The sequence below is a fragment of the Bos grunniens genome, chromosome 9 (genome assembly GCF_055505025.1).
Source record: "Bos grunniens cultivar Pamir isolate PY7600 chromosome 9, Bosgru_T2T1.0, whole genome shotgun sequence".
In the NCBI taxonomy this organism is placed as follows: Eukaryota; Metazoa; Chordata; class Mammalia; order Artiodactyla; family Bovidae; genus Bos; species Bos grunniens.
Window position 1 is genome coordinate 55,289,006 of NC_141173.1, and position 19,226 is coordinate 55,308,231.

A 19,226-nucleotide genomic window follows, 5' to 3' on the forward strand; every position below is an offset into this window, starting at 1 on the left:
CAAAGTCAGTAGATGAAATCCCAGGTGGACAATGCATGGGAAGTCCTCTAACCCCACAGAGAATGTAAAGTAGCTAGTATTTCCTACTGTATTGGCAAACACAGATATAGCATATTTTCATTATCACAGAAATTTCTATTGTACAGCATTGCTAATACACTGATTCTACAAACAACTTACCAACTGGTTCTTGTCCAGTGATTTTTCTTCCTCTTTATCCTTGCTGAAGATATACTCTAAGGCTTAGGAAAAATGTTCCTTGTTCTTCCTTATCCTATCATTGTGTTTCAGCTGTTTTACTGTATCAATTATCACTTCTACATGTTGAATTATATCCCCATATTGTGCTCCATAATCCAATTTATCTTTGTACAGTGTATTTTGGGCTGTGTTACTCATGAGCTTTGAATAAGTAATGGCCTGGGAACCAAGCCAATGATGGTCCTACTTCGGGAGGGGAACTGGTCCATTTAAAATGTTAATGAATCCTTCAGAGTAACCTGAAAGGTTTCTCTAAAATATGTCGACCAAGTATCATTTATACATAAAATCTATTAGAGCATATTTCTACCATTCCAATTGCTAAGTGAAAAAGGATACTCTTTAAGGTCCATTCTTGGAACATTAGTATATTAAATGCAGATCACTTCATATAATGATCACGTCCTCCCTCCACATCACTTATCACAAGACCTTCAATATAAGTGAAACCCAACAATAATATTTTTGTTAAGCTAAGTGATTCTAAACAGGGTAATACTTAAGAATACAGGTAGGAAACAGAGAGACCCAGAAAATTCAGTCCAATTTTGTCATCTGATAGATGTTTATCTTTAGGTAAGTTAGCCTACTTAAGTCTTCACATTTGTAAATGGGAATAAATTTAGTTCATAACCTAAAAGTCTGTTTTAAAAATCATACATGAGAGAATGCATTATGCAGAGTGGGACTTCTTCCAAAAAGTAATTTAAAAAATTTATAAAAAGAATTATTAAATAAAATATCTAAGACAGTAAAATGGTAAGTAAATTTGTTTTTGTTTACCTCAACAGAGCTTGTGATAGTTTCTCTTATATATGGGGAACACAGTGCTTCTTTCAAACATCTCAAACATTCTTTCAAACATCTCAAACATTCTTTCAAATTAAAGATTTCATAGAAAGAAAGGCAAAATGGAAATGCCATTTCCATACATAAACACTACTACACAGGATGACAATTTCAAAAAAAAAAAAAAATAAGACATTACAAAAGCAAGAAAAATAATGCACAAAGCATTCAATAGAGAAAGACTGGCTCAGATCTGAAACAGATGCTGATATCATTAAACAAGGAATTTAAAATTATTATTATGATTCAATGTTAAAAGATCTAATAGGAAAATAGTCAACATGTAAGGTCAGGTGGGAAATACTAGCAGAGATGAAAATTAAAAGAAGTAAATAGAAATGCTGGGGGAAAAAAAACAAAACAAGCAAAAAAATCACTAAAGGTAATAATAAAAAATGCCTTCAAAAGATTTATGAACGTCAGAGCTGAGGAAAGGGTCATGTAATTGGGCAAGTCACAAGAAATTACCAAAAAAATGATTGGGGCAAAAATACAAAACAAATGCATCCAATACCTCTGGGATAAATTTCAAAGCTCTAATATACATATTTTTAACCTTATGATTTGAGACTGGAGAAGGGAATGACAGACAAACCACTTCAGTATTCTTGCCTTGAGAATTCTGTGAACAGTGTGAAAAGGCAAAAAGATATGACAACAGAAGATAAGCCCCCGAAGTCCGTAGGTGTCCAATATGCTACTTCAGAAGAGCAGAGAAATAGCTCCAGAAGAATGAAGAGGCTGGGCTGAAGTGGAAAAGACGCTAAGTTGTGGATGAGTCTGGTGGTGAAAGCAGAGTCCGATGCTGTTAATAACAATATTGCATAGGAACCCAGATTGTGAGGTACATGAATCAAAGTAAATTGGATGTTGTTAAGCAGGAGATGGAAAGAGTGAACACTGACATCTTAGTAATCAGTGAACTAAAATGGACGTGAATGGGTGAATTTAATTCAGATGACCATTATATTTATTATTGTGGGCAAGAAACCCTTAGAAGAATAGAGTAGTCCTCAGAGTCAACAAGAGAGTCCGAAATGCAGTACTTGGGTGTAATCTCAAAAACAACAAAAAGATCTCAGTTCATTTCCAAGGCAAACCATACAACATCACAGTAATCCAAGTCTATGCCACAACCACTAATGCTGAAGAAGTTGAAGTCACATGTTTCTAAGAAGACCTACAAGACTGTCTAGAATTAACACCAAAAAAGATGTCCCTTTCATATTAGGGACTGGAATGCAAACGTAGGAAATCAAGAGATGCTTAGAGTAACAGGTAAGTTGGATTTGGAGTACAAAATGAAGGAGGGCAAAAGCTAACAAGAGTTTTGCTAAGAGAACACACTGGTCATGGCAAACACCCTCTTCCAACAACAGAATGATTCTACACGTGGACAGCACCGGATGGTCAACAATGAAATCAGACTGATTTTAATCTTTGCAGCCAAAGACAGAGAAGCTCTATACAGTCAGAAAAAAAAGACCTGGAGCTGACCGTAGCTCAGATTATGAGCTACAAATTGAAAAACTCAGACTTAAATTGAAGAAAGTACGGAAAACTACTAGGCTTTTCAGATATGATCTAAATCAAACCCCTTATGATTATACAGGATAAGTGACAAACAGAATCAAGGGATTAGATCTGAGAGACAGAGTGCCTGAAGAACTGTGGACAGAGGTTCATAACATTGTACAGGAAGCGGTGACCAAAACCATCCCCAAGAAAAAGAAAGGCAAAAAGGCAGAATGGTTGTCTGAGGAGGCCTTACAAAGAGCTGAGAAAAGAAGAGAAGGGAAAGGCAAAGAAGAAAGGTACATATATACACAAATGAATGCAGGGTTCCAGAGAATAGCAAGTAGAGATAAGAAAGCCTTCTTAAGTGAACAATGCAAAGAAATAGAGGAAACAGTAGAATGGGAAAGACTAGAGGCTTCTTCAAGAAAATCAGAGATACCAAGAGAACATTTCATGCAAACACAGGACTGATAAATGACAGAAATGGCAAGGACCTAACAGAAGCAGAAGAGACTAAGATGAAGTGGCAAGAATACACAGAACTCTACAAAAAAGCTCTTAATGACCTGGATAACCACGATGGTGTAATCACTCATATAAAGTCAGATCCTGGAATATGAATCATGTGGGCCTTAGAATATACTACTAGGACCATAGCTAGTGGAGGTGACGGAATTAAAGCTCAACTATTTCAAATCCTAAAAGAGAATGCTGTTAAAATGCTTTATTCAATATGCCAGCAAATATGGAAGACTCAGCAGTGGTCACAGGACTGGAAAAAGTCATTTTTCATTCTAATCCCAATTCTAATGCCAAAGAATGTTCAAACTACCAAACGACTGCCCTCATTTCACATGCTAGCAAGGTACTGCTCAAAATTCTTCAAGCTAGGCTTCAACAGTACATGAACCAAGAACGTCCAGATATAAAAGGTGGATTTAGAAAAGGCAGAGGAACCAGAGATCAAATGGTCAACACTTGCTGGATCATAGAATAAGCAAGCAATTAAAAAAAAAAATCTACTTCAGGTTCATTGACTACATTAAACACTTTAACTGTGTGGATCAGAACAAACTGTGGAAAATTCTTAAAAAGAGAGAGGAATACCAGAGCATTTTACCAGCCTCCTGAGAAACCTGTATTCAGGACAAGAAGCAACAGTAAGAACTGGACATGGAACAATGGACTGGTTTAAAATTGGGAGAGAAATACATCAAGGCTGAATACTGTCACCCTGCTTATTCAACTTATATCATGTGAAATGCTGGGCTGGATGACTGTAAAGTTGGAATCAAGATTGAGAGGAGAAATACCAATAACCTCAGATATGCAAATGATACCACTCTAATGGCAGAAAGTGAAGAGGAACCAAAGGGCCTCCTGATGAGGGGTAAAAAAAGAGAGTGAAAAAGCTGGCGTAAAACTCAACATTCAAAACACAAAGATCACTGCATCCTCCAGTCCCATCACTTCATGGCAAATAGATGGGGAAATTAATAGATTTTTGTCTTCTTGGGCTGCAAAATCATTGTGGATGGTGACGGCAGCCACGAAATTAAAAGATTCCTCCTCCTTGGAAGAAAACCTATGACAAACCTAGAGAGCATATTAAAAAAAAGCAGAGACATCACTTTGACAACAAAGGTCCGTATGGTCAAAGCTAATTTTTTTTTTTCCAGTAGTAATGTACAGATGCGAGAGTTGGACCATAAAGAAGGTTGAGCACCGAAGAATTAATGCTTTCAATATGGTGCTGGATAAGACTCTTGAGAGTCCCTCGGACACAAGGAAATCAAGCAGTCAATCCTAAATGAAATCTACGCTGAATATTCATTGGAAGAACTGATGCTGAAGCTCCAATACTTTGGCTACCTGATGCAAAGAGCTGTCGAACTGGGAAAGATTCTGATGCTGGGAAAGATTGAGGGCAAGAGGAAAAGGGGGAGACAAAAGATGAAATGCTTGGATGCCATTGTCAACTCAATGGACATGAGTTTGAGCAAGCTCTGGCAGATAGCGAAGGACAGGGAAGATGGCGTGCTCTAGTTCATGTGGTTGCAAAGAATCGACATGCTTTAGTGACTGAGTAACAACAACAAAGCAAATAGCAAGCACTAAATGTAATCATAAAAAGTTTAGTTAACCCAAAGGAATACAGAATAAGAGAAATAAAAAATGGAAGAAATATAAAGACTGAGAAGACAGTAGATTTCAATCAGCCCAACAACATAAATAAACCATATTATGAGAAAAGAAGTGAAAGGCAAAGGAGAAAAGGAAAGATATATCCACCTAAATGCAGAGTTTCAAAGAATTACAAGGAGAGATAAGAAAGCCTTTGTCAGTGATCAATGCAAAGAAAAAGAAGAAAACAATAGAGTGTGAAAGACTAGAGATCTCTTCAAGAAAATTAGAGATACCAAGGGAATACTTCATGCAAAGATGGGCAAAATAAAGGACAGAAATGGTATGGACCTAACAGAAGCAGAAGATAGTAAGATGAGGTGGCAAGAATACACAGAAGAACTATACAAAAAAGATCTTCATGACACAGATAATCATGATGGTGTGATCACTCACCTAGAGCCACAAAGCCTGGAGTGCGAAGTCAAGTGGGCCTTAGGAAGCAACACCACAAACAAAGTTAGTGGAGGTGATGGAATTACAGCTGAGTTATTTCAAACTATTGTACAATTGCATTCATCTTACATGCTAGCAAAGTAATGCTCAAAATTCTCCAAGAGAGGCTTCAATAGTATGTGAACTGAGAACTAGATTTAGAAACGGCAGAGGAAACAGAATAAATTCCCAATATCCATTGGATCATAGAAAAAGCAAGAGAATTTCAGAAAAACATCTACTTCTGCTTCATTGATTACAATAAAGCCTTTGACTGTATGGATCACAACAAACTGCGAAAAACTCTTAGAGAGATGGGAATACCAGACCACCTTCCTTGCTTCCTGAGAAATCTGTATGCAGGTCAAGAAGCAAGAGTGAGAATCAGACATAGAACAAAACACTGGTTCAAAACTGGGAAAGGAGTATGTCAAGGCTGTATACTGTCACCCTGCTTATTTAACTTATATGCAGAATACATCATGAGAAATACCAGATGGATAAAGTACAACCTGGAATCATGATTGCCAGAAGAAACAGCAATAACTCACATATGCAGATGACACCACCCTTATGGCAGAAACCGAAGAAGAACTAAAGAGCATCGTGATGAAGATGAAAGAGGAGAGTAAAAAAGCTGGCTTCTAATTCAACTTTCAGAAAGTGAAGATCATGGCATCTGGTCCCATCACTTCATAGCAAATAAATGGGGAAACAATAATAGACTTTATTTTCTTGGGCTCCAAAATCACTGCAGATGGTGACTGCAGCTATGAAATTAAAAGACACTTGCTCTTTGGAAGAAAAGCTATTACCAACCTAGACAGTGTATTAAAAGGCAGAGTCATTACTTTGGGAAAAAAGGTCATATAGTCAAAGCTATGGTTTTCCCAGTACTCATGCATGGATGTGAGAGTTGGACCATAAAGAAGGCTGAATGCCAAAGAATTGATGCTTTTGAACTGTGGTGTTGGAGAAGACTCTTGAGAGTCCTTTGGACTGAAAAGTGATCAAACCAGTCAGTCCTAAAGGAAATCAGTCCTGAACATTCATTGGAAGGTCTGATGCTGAAGATGAAGCTCCAATGCTTTGGCCACCTGATATGAAGAGCTGACTCATCAGAATAGACCCTGTTGTGGGGAAAAATTGAAGGCAGGAGGAGAAGGGGATGACAGAGGTCGAGATGGTTGGATGGCATCACCAACTTAATGAATATGAGTTAGAGCAGGCTCTGGGAGTTGGTGAAGTACAGGGAAGTCTGGCATGCTGCAGTCGATTGGGGTTGCAAAGAATCAGACATGACTGAGTGACTGAACAGAACTGAACCATATGCTGTGTCCAGGAAAGCCACTTTAAGTATAAAGACAAAGATAAGTTAAAAGCTAAAGAATGATAAAAGATACAGGAGACAAAAGTTAATCAAAGAGAGGAGCAGTTGTAATAACAATGTGAAATAATGGACTTCAAAACAAAGAATATTACCAGCATAAAGATGGATTATTTTATAACAGTATAGGTCTCAATTATCCCCAATGATATAACAGTCCTAAATGATTATGTACTTAAAAAAGACCTCAAAATATATGAAGCAAAATCTGACAAATCTGAAAGGAGGAATAGATGAATCCACAATTTTTTTCTGAAGACTTGAAAACTGCTTTATCAGTAATTGATAAAAGAAACAGAAAATAGAAAAGGATAAGAAGATCTGAACAATACCGTCAAGAACGTGAACTGACATTTATAAGATAGTCCATTCAACAGCAGCAGAACATACATTCTTTTACCAAGGAATCAATGAAACCAAAAGTTGGGTCACTGAATGAGTCAACAATAATAATCACACTCTACAAACACTGACCAGAAAAGAAGATCAGAAATGGATTATCAAAAGTAGATGTGTGAGGCTTTAAAAGCATTAGAAAGAAATAATACATACAATTCTATGTCCAAGAACTAAAAATTTCAATGAAATAGACCAGTTCTTTAAAAAATAGAAGTATATAAAGTCACTGTAGAATAAATAATATGAACAGTCCTGTGTCTATTAATGAAATTCATTTTGTAGTTAAAAAAAATAATGAACCTACCAGCCCAAAAGGATTTCACAGGTGAATTCTATCAAGTAAGAAAGAAAAAAAACCAGTTCTATGAAATCTCTTCCAGAATATGAAAGAAGGAAGACTTCCTAACTAATTTCATGAGGTCATAAACTAATCTAATAACAAAAGACAAAACACATCAAAAAAGGAAAACCACAGACCAATGTCTCCAATATTTCATATGAAAAAGGATGCAAAACACTTTAAAAAGATTGTAGGAGACAGGAAGAATAAAAGAAAAGCAGGCTTCAGCAAGGACCACAAAAGAAATTTATAATTATTGATAAACTGGATGCTATAAGGCATGAGACTCTTGGAACAAGTCCAGAGGGAACAGTTCATAATCTTGAAAACAAGATATGATCCTGAGGTCGGAAAACCGACCCCAGACTGTTTCTCAACTGGCGTCTCAGAGTCACATGTTTTACGTATCTGGTGGAAAATCTATAGATAAGAGTATTAGTCTTAGTTACTGATTTGTTATTGATGACTGTTTCCTAATTACTCAATGGTTAATGATTATTTTGTTCTTTGGCCCTGAAGGCCACATGAGTTATAGTTTAACTTCCCGCTTGTTATTTCATTCCCTGCTGAAAGTATAATCAAGCTGGCTTGGATTCAGTTTCAACACCTTCACCGTGGAACAGTGTTGGTCCCCTGATCCTCGCTTTTCTCTGAATTCTTGTGTCTCGTTTCTCATTCTCTCGCTGGTTCGCACTTTCAGAAACCCTGCTTGTTGAGCTGGTCTCGACAAAAGATGAGCAAATAGGATTTAGTAATATACAAATAGGATAACAAATCATCACCAAATAGGGTTTATTCTAGGAATAAAGAATGAGATTCAACATTTAAAAACTAATCCATATAAGTAACTATGTTAAAAGTAAAGATTAAACTGCCAAAGGATTAAAGAAAAAAAAAATTAAAGGGGAAACTGGAAAACACTTAAGAGATGAATAAAACAAAAATATGATATAACAAAACTTATGTGGCCAAAGTGATACTAAAGGGTAAACTAATAGCTGTAAATGCTTACATCTATAAAACAATGAAAATCTCAAACAAGTTAACTTTACAAACTTAAGGAACTAGAAAAAGATCAAAATAATTCAAAAGCTAGAAGAGGAAAAAGATAATAAAAGCTTAGATAACATATATATGAAACAGAAAATAGAAAAATAATGGAGAAAATCAATGAAACCAAACTTCGGTTTTCAGAAGAGGTCATAAAATTAACAAACCTTAGCTGGATGAACTAAAAGGAAAAGAGAGATGGTGGAAATTACTAAAATCAAAGACGACAGTGAGAGTATTACTACTGATTCTACAGGAGCAAAATGATTTTTATAAAGTACCAGGAACAATTTTATACCAGCAAATTTGATAGCCTAGATAAAATGGGCAAATTCCTAGAAGCTCAAAACCTACCCAGACTGAATTATGAAGAAATAAACAATTTGAATAGACATCACTATTCAGGAAATTGAATCAACAAACATCTCCTGACAAAGGAAGAAAAAGCCCTAAACGAGATGGCTTCACATGGGTGAATTCTACTAAATATTTAAAGAAGAAATGAAACAATCATTGTCAAACTGTTCCAAAAGCCAAAGAGGAGAAAACATTTTTGATCTCATTCTATGATATCTGTATTACCTTAATAGCAAAGCAAGACCAAAACACAAGAAAACTATAAACTACTATCCCTTATGAGCATTGATGCAACTCTTCAATAGAATGTTAGCGAGTTGAATTTGGCAGCACACTAAAAGGATTACACAACATGACTAGGTATGGTTTATCCCTGGAGTGCTAGGATGATGCAACACATGGAAACTGATCAATGCAATATGCTGCCTTAACAGAATGAAGGGAAAAATAAACGGTCATCTCAAATGATGCAAAAAAAGCAACCGGCAAAATTCAACACTTTTTCATGAAAACGCTCAAATGCTAGGCATAGAAAAAATAAAACAAAACTACCATAAGAGAAATTTTATATGAAATAGCCACATTGAACAGCATACTCAATACCAAAAGTCTAAAAGCTTTTCCTCAAAGATTAAGAACAAGGCAAGGAGGTCTACCTTCACCACTTCAATGTCACACAATACTAGAAGTTCTAGACAGCAATTAGGAAACAGAAAGAAGTAAAAGGCATTCATATTGGAAAGAAAGCAAAATTATCTCTGTTTACAGATGATATGATCTTATATGTAGAAAACTCTAAAGATTCCACTACACAAAACAAATATTAGAACAAGCGAATCACTGAAAGATGAACTCCCCAGGTCAGTAGGTGCCCAATGTGCTCCTGGAAATCAGTAGAGAAATAGCCCCAGGAAGAATGAAGAGATGGAGCCAAAGCAAAAACAACACCTAGTTGTGGATGTAACTGGTGGTGGAAGTAAAGTCTGATGCTGTAAAGAGCAATACTGCATAGGAACCCGGAAGGTTAGGCCCATGAATCAAGGTAACCTGGAAGTGGTCAAAAGGAGATGGCAAGAGTGAACATTGACATTTTAGGAATCAGCAAACTAAAATGGACTGGGATGGGTGAATTTAACCCAGACGACCATTATATCTACTACTGTGAGCAAGAATCCCTTAGAAGAAAGGGAGTAGCCAACATAGTCAACAAAAGAGTCTGAAATGCAGTACTTGGATTCAATCTCAAAAATGACAGAATGATCTCTGTTCGTTTCCAAGGCAAACCATTCAATATCACAGTAATCCATGTCTATGCCCCGACCAGTACCAATGAAAAAGCACAAGTTGAACAGGTCTATGAAGACCTATAAGACCTTCTAGAACTAATATCCAAAAAAGATGTCCTTTTCATTATAGGGGACTGGAATGCAAAAGCAGGAAGTCAAAAAATACCTGGAGTAACAGGCAAACTTGACCTTGAATACAGAATGAAGCAGGACAAAGGCTAATAGAGTTATGCCAAGAGAACGCACGGGTAATAGCAAACACCCTCGTCCAAAAACACAAGAGACGACTCTACACATGAACATCACTAGATGGTAAATACTGAAATCATATTGATTTACTCTTTGCAGTCAAAGATGGAGAAGCTCTTGTACAGTGAGAAAAAACAAGACCACAAGCTGACTGTGGCTCAGATCATGAACTCCTTATTGCCAAATTCAGACTAAATTGAGGAAGGTAGGGAAAACCACTAGACCATTCAGGTATGACCCAAATCAAATCCCTTATGACTATACAGTACAAGTGACAAATAGATGCAAGGGATTAGAGCTGACAGACAGTGCCTGAAGTACTATGGATGGATGTTTGTGACATTGTACAGGAGGCAGTGATCAAGACCATCTCGAAGAAAAAGAAATGCTAAAAGGCAAAATGGTTGTCTGAGGAGGCCTTACAAATAGCTATGAAAAGAAGAGAAGTGAAAGTCAAAGGAGCAAAGAAAAGATACACTCATTTGAATGCAGAGTTTCAAAGAATAGCAAGGAGAGATAAGAAAGCCTTTCTCAGTGATCAACACAAAAAAATAGAGGAAAACAATAGAATGGGAAAGACTAGATCAGTTCAATAAAATTAGAAATACCAAGGGAACATTTCATGCAAAGATGGGCACAATAAAGGACAGAAAAGGTGTGGACCTAACAGAAGCAGAAGCTATTAAGAGGTGGAGGCAAGAGTACACAGAAGAAATATACACAAAATATCTTCATGACCCAGATAACCATGATGTTATGATCACTCACCTAGAGCCACATTCCATCCTGGAATGCAAAGTCAAGTGGGCCTTAGGAAGCATTGCTACAATCAAAGCTATTGGAGGTGATGGAATTCCAGTTGAGCTATTTCCAATCCTAAAAGATGATGCTCTGAAAGTGCTGCACTCAGTATGTCTGCAAATTTGGAAAACTCAGCAGTGGCCACAGGACTGGAAAAGGTCAGTTTTCATTCCAATCCCAAAGAAAGTCAATGGCAAAGAATGCTCAAAAACCACACAATTGCACTCATCTCAAATGCTAGCAAAGCAATGCTCAAAATTCTCCATGCCAGGCTTCAATAGTATGTGGACCATGAACTTCCAGATGTTCAAGCTGTATTTAGAAAAAGCAGAGGAACCAGAGATCAAATTGACAACATCCACTGGATCATCGGAAAAGCAAGAGAGTTACAAAAAAACATCTACTTCTACTTTGTAGACTATGCCAAAGCCTTTGACTGTGTGGATCACAACAAACAGTGGAAAATTCTGAAAGAGATGGGAATACCAGACCACCTGACCTGCCTCCTGAGAAATCTGTACGCAGGTCAAGAAGCAACAGTTAGAACTGGACATGGAACAACAGATTGGTTTCAAATCGGAAAAAGGAGTATGTCAAGGCTGTATACTGTCACCCTGTTTATTTAATTCATATGCAGAGTATGTCGTGAAAAACCCTGGGCTGGATGAAGCACAACCTGGAATCAAGATTGCCAGGAGAAATATTAATAACCTTATATGCAGATGACACCACACTTATGTCAGAAAACAAAGAAGAACTAAAGAGCCTCTTGTGAAAGTGATAGAGAGTGAAAAAGTTGGCTTAAAACTCAATATTCAGAAAACTAAGACCATGGCATCCGGTCCCATCACTTCATGGCAAATAGATGAGGAAACAGTGGAAACAGTGTCAGACTTTATTGTTGGGGGCTCCCAAATCACTGCAGATGGTGATTGTAGCCATTAAATTAAAAAGATGCTTGCTCCTTGGAAGAAAAGTTATGATCAACCTAGAGAGCATATTAAAAAGCTAGACATAAACTTTGCCAACAAAGGTCTGTCTTGTCAAAGCTATATGGTTTTTCTGGTAGTCATATGGATGTGAGATTTGGACTATAAAGAAAGCTGAGTGCCGAAAAATTGATGCTTTTGAACTGTGGTGTTGCAGAAGACTCTTGAGAGTCCCTTGGACTGCAACGAGATCCAACCAGTCCATCAAAAAGGAAATCAGTCCTGAAAATTCATTGGAAGAACTGATGCTGAAGATGAAACTCCAGAACTTTTGCCCTCTGATGCAAAGAACTGACTCATTTGAAAAGACTCTGATGCTGGGAAAGATTGAAGGCAGGAGGAGAAGGGGACGACAGAGGATGAGATAGCTGGGTGGCATCACGGACTCGATGGACGTTGAGTTTGAGTGAACTCCAGGAGTTGGTGATGGACAGGGAACCCTGGCGTGCTGCAGTCCATGGGGTTGCAAAGAGTTGGACTGAGTGACTGAACTGAACTGAATTAATCAAAATTGCAGAATACAAAGTTAACACACAGGAATTAGTTTCATTTCTATACAAGCAATCTGAAAATTAAATTACAAAAACAATTCCAACATAACATGCAAAAGAAAAAAATACTTCAGATGTAACTTAACCAAGGAGGTGAAAGACCTGTGCAATGAAAGCTATGAAACATGGCCAGAAGAAATTAAAATACAAAAAATGCAAGCACATCCCATATTCATGGACTTAAAGAATTAATTTTGCTAAAATGCCACACCTATTCAAAGTGATGCATAGATTCAATGTGATCCCTACCAAACTCTCAATGACTTTTTACATAAACAGAAAAATGCATTTGAAATTCATATGGAAATGCATTTGAAATTCATATGGAATTTCATGTGATCCTAAAAGCCAAAATAGTCTTGAAAAAGAGCAAAATTAGAGGATTTATACTTCCTGACTTCAAAACTTATTACAAAGCAATATTAATCATCCTCATGTGGTACTGGGATAAACACAAACATGTAGACTAATGGAATAGAATAAAGACCAGAAATATACCCTAGCATATACATTCAAGTATTTTTGGACAAAAATGCCAACATCATTCAATGGGGCAAGGACAGTCTTTTTAATAAAAGCTGTTGGGAAAACTAGACTTTCACATGCAAAATAATTAAGGTGAACCCTAACACCATACACAAAAATTAACTCAAAATGGACCACAGATCTAAATTTAAGACCTAAAGCAATAAAACTCTTAGTAGAAAACAGAGTGTAAAAGTTTTATGACATTGTATTTGGTAATGACAATTTGGATGTGACAGCAAAAACACAGGCATCAGAAATATAAACAAACAGGACTTACTGAAATTTTTAAAAATGTGTACATCAAAAGATACTATCAAATGAGTAAAAATGCAGCTCACAGAATGGGAGAAAACACGTGTAAATCACATATCTGACAAGGGATTAAAACATCCAGGGTATAGAGAAAACTCTTAAAACTCAATAGTTACAAAAATAAACTACCAGACATAAAAGAAAAAAAGAGCAAAGGACTTAAATAAAAAATTGTCCAAAGAAAATATATAATGGCCAATGAGCACATGAACAGATATTCAACATCACTAGGGAACATATTAAATCATTAGGGAAAAACAAATCAAAAGTATAATGGGATACTACCTCACACCCATAAGGCAAGCTTTTAACAAATAACAAAACAACAACAACAACAAAACAGAAAACAATTGCTGGCAAGGACATGGTAAGATTGGAATCTTTGTGCATTGTTGGTAGGTATGTAAAAAAGTAGAGTTGCTGTGGAACATAGTAGGGTGGGTTCCTGAAACAATTAAAAATAGAATTAGTACCTAGTCTAGTAATTTCACTTCTGAGTATACAACTAAAAAACTGAAGGCAGGTTATTAAAGAGATATTTATGTCCTTACACTTATGTTCATAGTAGCATTATTCACATACCTAAAATGTGAGAGCAACTAAAGTGTCCATCCATAAACAGATGCATATATAAGCAAAATGTGGTATCTACATATAATTCAATGTCATTCAATCTTTAAAAAGAATGAAATTCTGCAATATGTTACAACATATGGATGAATGAATCCACTGGATGAATCCACTGAAATAAACCAGTCACAGACAGATAAATTCAGTATGAATTATTTAAATACTGTATGAATTATTTGTATCAAAAATAATAGAGAAAGTATAATGATTGCTGCCAAATGTGGGGTGGGGAGAATAGGGAATTATTATTTAATGGGTAAAGTTTCTATTATGAAGATGCATGGGGGTGATGATTTACAACATTATGTATGTATTAATATTTAATATCACTGAATTTCACATTTAAATATGCTTACAATGGTAAATTTTATGTTATATGTATTTTACCATAATAAAAAGAATTTGAAAATTAAAAAAAAATTACAGATCAATGGATACAGAAAAAAAGCATTTGATAAAACTCAACATGATAAAACGCTCACGACTAGTAATACACATGAACTTCCTTGACTTGACAAATGACATTTATAAAAACTCTACAGCTCATATAATACTTAAAGAAGAAAGACTTCTTTTCCTCTAAGATCAAAAACAAGTCAGGTATATCCTCTTCTCCTACCAGTTATATCCACATAACATCAGAAGTCCAAACCAGTGTGAAGAGAAAAAGAAACAGAAGTGTGCAGATTAGAAAGGAAGACATAAATATGTCTTTATTTTCATTTGATTGTCCATAAAAAAATCCATAAAAAATGCTCCTAGAATCAATAAGCTGAGTTTATTAAAATCACAAGACATAAGATATAGATATATAGTATTCCTATATACTTCTGATGGGCAAAAAATAAAAATTTAAGAAATAGTTTATTTACAATAACAAACCTCCCCAAAATACTTAAAACAAAAATATGTACAGGACCTGTATGTGGTTAATAATAAAAACCTAAAGTAAGTTAAAAAAAAATAAAGCCCTGTATAAATGGAAAGATACACCATGCTTATGCAATAGAATATTCAACTTGTTATTGTTCAGTAGTGGTATTATATTATTTTAAAAATGTCAACTTTACCCAAATTTATCTATATTCAAGGCAATCCCACTCTAAATTCCACCAGGATATTTTAAAGATATGGAATAGTTGATATAGATAAGCAAAGAAATTAAATAGCAAAAGAAACTTTCAGAGAACAAAAAGGAATAATATCACTTGCTTTCAGGAAGCGAAAGCAATCAAAACAGGATGGTATTGATGAAAGGAATAGACATATAAATTAATAGATTAGGAAAGAATCCTGAAATAAACCCAAACAAATAAGTATAGGCACTGGACATCTGATAAAAGTGAAAGAACACATAAATTGAGATGCTACCGTTTTCTTAATAAATAAAGTGAGAAACTTCCATACTACATTCTTATCATAAAGAGAGCCATGCCCATTTTCCAGAGATGAAAGCCCTAACAGTCAACACAAGAGACCAAAATGCAGTACTTGGGTGCAATCTCAAAAACGACACAATAATCTCTGTTTGTTTCCAAGGCAAACCACTGAATAGCAGAGTAACTCAAGTCTATGCACCAACCACTAATGCTGAAGAAGCTGAAGTTGAAATGTTCTATGAAGACCTACAGACCTTCCACAGCAAACACCAAAAAAGATGTTCTTTTCATCATGGGGGACTGAAATGCTAAAGTAAGAAGTCAAGAGATACCTGGAGTTAAGAGGCAAGTTTGGCCTTGGAGTACAAAATGAATCAGGGCAAAGGCTAATAGAGTATTGTCATGAGAACAAAGGGGTCATAGCAAACACCCTCTTCCAGCAACACAAGAGAAGACTCTACACATGAACATCACCAGATAGAAATAACGAAATCAGATTGATAACATTCTTTGCAGTCGAAGATGGAGAAGCTCTATACAGTTAGCAAAATCAAAACTAGGAGCTGACTGTGGCTCAGATCATGAATTCCTTATTGCCAAATTCAGACTAAATTGAAGAAAGTAGGGAAAACCACTAGGCCATTAGGTATAGGCTAAATCAAATTCGTGTCAATTATACTGTGGAAGTGATAAACAGATTCAAGGGATAAGAGCTGATACTGAGTCTGAAGAACTACAGATGGTGGTTCATGACACTGTACAGGAGGCAGTGACCAGGAGTATCCCCAAGAAAAAGAAATGCAAAAAGGCAAAATGGCTGTTTGAGGAGTCCTTACAAATAGCTGACCAGAGAAGCTAAAGGCAAAGGAGAAAAGGAGAGATATATGATCAGAATGCAGACTTTCAAAGAATAGCAAGGAGAGATAAGAAAGCCTTCCTTAGTAATCAATGCAGAGAAATAGATGAAAATAATAGAATGGGAAAGACTAGAGATATTTCAAGAAAATTAGAGATAGCAAAGGAATATTTCATGCAAAGATAGTCACAATAAAAGACAGAAACAGTAGGGACCAAATAGAAGCAGAAGACATTAAGAAGAGGTGGCAAGAATACACAGAAGAACTATACAAAAAACATCTGATGCAGATAACCACGATGGGTGTGATCATTTACCTAGAGCCAGACATCCTAGAGTACGAAGTCAAGTGGGCCATAGGAAACATCATAACAAACAATGCTAATGGGGGTGATGGAATTCCAGTTGAGTTATTCCAAATCCTAAAAGATGATGCTGTGAAAGGGCTACACTCAATATGCAAGCAAATATGGAAACTCAGCAGTGGCCACAGGACTGGAAAATGTCAATTTCATTCCAATCCCAAAGAAGGGCAATGCCAAAGAATTTTCAAACTATCACACAATTGCACACATTTGACATGCTAGCAAAGTAATGCTTAAAATGCTCCAAGCCAAGCTTCAACAGCACCTTAAATGAGAACTTCCAGATGTTTAAGCTGGATTTAGAAAAGGCAGAGGAACCAGAAATCAAATTGCCAACATCCACTGGATCATAGAAAAAGAGTGTTCCAGAAAAACATCTACTTCTGCTTCACTGACTACACTAAAGCCTTTGACTGTATGGATCACAACAAACTGTGGAAAATTCTTAAAAGAAATGGGAATACCAGACCACCTTACCTGCCCTCTGAGAAACCAGTATGCAGGTTAAGAAGCAACAGTTAGAACCAGACATGGAACAACAGAATGGTTCCAAATTGGGAAAGGAGTACATCAAGGCTGTATACAGTCACCCTGCTTATTTAACTTCTATGCAGAGTACATCATGCAAGATGTCAGGCTGGAAAGCACAAGCTGGAATAAAGATTGAAGGGAGAAATATCAATAACCTCAGATACGCAGATGACACCACCCTTATGGCAGAAAGTGAAGAGGAACTAAAGAGCCTCTTTATGATGGTGCAAGAGGATAGTGAAAAAGCTGGCTTAAAAGTCAACATTCAAAAAACTAAGATCATGGCAAACAGTCATATCACTTCATGGTAAACAGATGGGAAAACAATGGAAACAGTGACAGACTTTATTTTATTTTGCTTCAAAATCATGACAGATGGTGACTGCAGCCACGATATTAAAAATGTTTGTTCCTTGGATGGAAAGCTATGACAAACCTAAGTGTTAGTTGCTCAGTCGTGTCTGACTCTGTGCTACTCCATGGGCTATAGCCTGCCAGGCTCCTTTGCCCATGGGATTCTCCAGGCAAGAATACTGTAATGAGTTGCCATTCCCTTCTCCAGGGATCTTCCCAACCCAGGGATCGAACCTGGGTCTCTTACACTGGTAGGCAGATTCTTTACCATCTGAGCTACTAGGGAAGCCCATGACAAACCTAGACAGTGTATTAAAAGGCAGCGTCATTACTTTGTGACAAAAGTCCATATAGTCAAAGCTATGGTTTTCCCAGTACTCATGCCATGGATGTGAGAATTGGACCATAAAGAAGGCTGAATGCTGAAGATTTCATGCTTTTGAACTGTGGTGTTGGAGAAGACTCTTGTGAATCCCTTGGACTGAAAGAAAATCAAACCAGTCAATCCTAAAGGAAATCAACCCTGAATGTTCACTTGGAAGGACTGATGCTGAAGCTCCAATACTTTGGCCACCTGATGGGAAGAGCTAACTCATTAGAAAAGACACCGTTGCTGGAAAAGACTGGAAGAAGGGGACGACAGAGGACGAGATGGCAGGATGGCATCACTGACTCAATGGACATAAGTTTGAGCAAGCGCCAGCAGGCGGCGAAGGAAATGGATGCCTGGCATGCTTCAGTCCCTGGTGTCGCAGAGTCAGACATGAGTAAGCAACTGAACAACAACTCTGAACCTACAAAAGATAATATGCTTTCAAGAAAAAAATGGCAAGGCAATTGGAAAAACAAGGAAAATGCTGGCACACTCCCAAGAGGAAGCTATCAATAGAACTAAACTCAGGTATCTATAGCAATATGAAACTATCATCAACCTACATTTAAATATGAACTTTAAAAAATACAAACAGAGTTATTCTAAAAGGAAATTTTATGACATTATGTTAGATCCTAATGGGTTCATTCAAACTTCAAAAATCTAATTTGTCTTACTAAAGGAGAGGCCCCAGCAAGATGGTAGGAGGTGCAAAACTGCATTTAGAATCAAACCCCATACCTGCCAGAGATGCTTGGAGAGCTCAAACGAAACTTCATGCACAACAGGACCCAGGAGAAAGGAGCAGTGACCCCACAAGAGACTAATGCAGACCTGCCTATGAGTGTCCAGGAGTCTCCAGTGGAGGTGTGGGTCAGCAGTGGCATGCTTCAGGGTCGGGAACACTGAGTGCAGCAGTGTGTGCACGAGACCTTTGGAAGGAGGTCACCGTTATCTTCACCACCTCCACCACAGTTTGGTCTCAGGTCAAACAACAGGGACGGAACATAGCCAACAGAAAATTGTATTAAAGATTTACTGAACTTGTCCCCGCCCATCAGAACAAGACCCAGTTTCCCTCAAAGTCAGTCTCTTCAGGAAGCTTCCATAAGCCTCTTCTCCTTATCCTTCAGCGGGCAGACAGAAGGAAAACCACAATCACAGAAAACTAATCAAACTGATCACAAGGACCACAGCCTCGTCTAATTCAATGAAACTATGTTCCGTGTAGGGCCACACAAG

The 19,226-nt window shown here is 36.9% G+C and overlaps 1 protein-coding gene across 12 annotated transcripts in view; it reads right to left on the reverse strand.

Moving 5' to 3' along the window:
* Positions 1-19,226, reverse strand: part of MANEA (mannosidase endo-alpha) — a 551,677-nt gene that overhangs the window by 33,072 nt on the left and 499,379 nt on the right. The gene's annotated exons all lie outside the window — the stretch shown is intronic.